Raw genomic sequence first — 2,113 nt, 5'->3', positions numbered from 1 at the left:
ACAACTTTACACCTCCCTACCTCAGAGCTTCAGCAGCTGTGTCAGTTGTTCTCTCGTGTCATCAGGGGAGGTGATTTTGTGGCCTACAGTCCTGGGATCCTCATAGATCTCATGGTCATTTCCACCCTTGTCCGTTTTGTCACCGAAGAAGTGAATTTCCTGCAATAAAAAGACCCATGTTGGAGATTTACTTTAGCTTGTTTTTCCTGATCATATTCTTTTTATGAATAGATTTAAAAATCTATATATATTAAGTGTATACTTAACATCTATATTTCACTATATAAGTGCATAATTAATATGGTATATCACTCCAAAGCTTATAGAAGTTAACATAAATAACAATTACAATAAAAATCTTCAGGCAGTTTTTCATATTCTCTTAAAAAAAAGGCAATATCAATATTCCTTATGTGAAAAACATACTTGCATAAATAAATCTGTTTTACTGCAAAAATAAAAATATAGCATTAGGAAATTCCATTATCCTAAAGCTAATTACTTTATAATTTTTCTCTTAGATATCTCAAGAAGTATGTCTTATCCCATCCTGTGGGAAATGCATCAAAGCTGATTTGTCCACCTGAAAAAGGTCAGAAAAATAGATTGATAAGACTTACACAATATTCTGCTCTCTATGATATCATCTTTTATCTGGGGGGACTTTTCCTTACAATATCTGTCAGCAATACTGCAGCAATCAAATATCAAGTAGTCAAAAAGATTCACTACAATGACTTCCTTGAATGCTTACCTATAGAGTACACAAGACCCAAGTTGGGAAATTCCTTTTCCAAAGCTGAACAAACTGCTTCCGTATGTGGTGCTCCTGTCCCAGGAGAATAATCTGTATTAGTGGTCTGACATGGTTGCTTAATAAGCAGTTCAGTATCATAAATTATAACACAAAAAGAGAATCATAGCCAATGCAAAACCTTTGCAATGCCATTTTATTATGAAAAATAAGCAAAACAAAATAAAATAAGATATATAATAAAGACTGCCAAATGTAAATTTCATATTGTTCTGATATATAATCTGTTAATATATAATATATGTTTTTTAAATATTGCAAATGGCATACATTTGGTTAAAAAATGAAGAAAACCTTCTCTTTCTCTATTTCATAGCTTGAATAAATTGTGTATATTTCTTGAATTGATTTTTAAAAAATTTACAAGTAGTAGATTAACTGTTAACTGTATTATTAACACTATATACTAACTGAGTTCTCTGGCCATGTAACTGTAGATTGCTTGCTGGCCAGCATTTAAGTGCAAGGATAAAAAAATGCAAACCAAAATGGATAGATGTATGAAGCCTCCTGTAAGTTTTTATATTTTCTTCTTCTAAAACCCTGCTAATTGCAGGTTGTATTTCTACCATATCAATCATAACTTCAGTTGAAATGGAAAAGTAATATTGTACGAGACTATTTTTATGTAGTGTTCCTGTTCTGGACATATGAACAAAACCTTATTTAAATCAAAGAAAAATAATTTAAAATGATCAGACTCAATATTTTTCTTTTAACAAGCAAATACCATTCCTAAGACATTCAACAAGCAAAAGCTTTTCGCAGAAAAAACTCGACTGAGCCCAAACCAAAACCTGTCGACTCCCAAATGATCCTCTCGGCCTTTGGGGCAGCTGCGGCCAACTGGGCACAAGTTGATTCAGTCCGTTGCGGAAACTCGATGAAAAGTTCCTCGCTTGACTGGCAGCTTGAGGTCAGACATGTAGCGCAGGGAAAAAATTGATGAATTTCCCGGAGCTTCTCCCTTCCCCCAATGTGGTTCTGGATCGACTGTTAAATGGAAAATAATAAAGGATTACCGACAGCAACTGGAAAGTTGTATATTTTTGTTATAGTAACTTAAAAGTGAAAAATGGCCTGATACACTTTGTATGGAAAATTATAAATGCACATTTGTATTATCTAATCTTGAAAATATTTCAATATGTAAATATAGACACAGGGACTTTGTCAAGAAATATTCCATACAATTAAAGAAGTATCACAGTAAAAATACAAAAAATTAAAACCATAGTGTATCCTTTACAATATAAAAAATATCACAATACAAAATTACAAACAAACACACGCACATGC

At 32.5% G+C, this 2,113-nt stretch overlaps 1 pseudogene; it reads right to left on the bottom strand.

Annotated features, from left to right (window-relative positions):
* LOC119591863 overlaps window positions 1-2,113 on the bottom strand; it is a 2,607-nt pseudogene continuing 494 nt past the window's right edge.

This window comes from Penaeus monodon, chromosome 29 (genome assembly GCF_015228065.2).
Source record: "Penaeus monodon isolate SGIC_2016 chromosome 29, NSTDA_Pmon_1, whole genome shotgun sequence".
Lineage (NCBI taxonomy): Eukaryota > Metazoa > Arthropoda > Malacostraca > Decapoda > Penaeidae > Penaeus > Penaeus monodon.
This window is presented reverse-complemented; position numbering and strand designations above follow the sequence as displayed.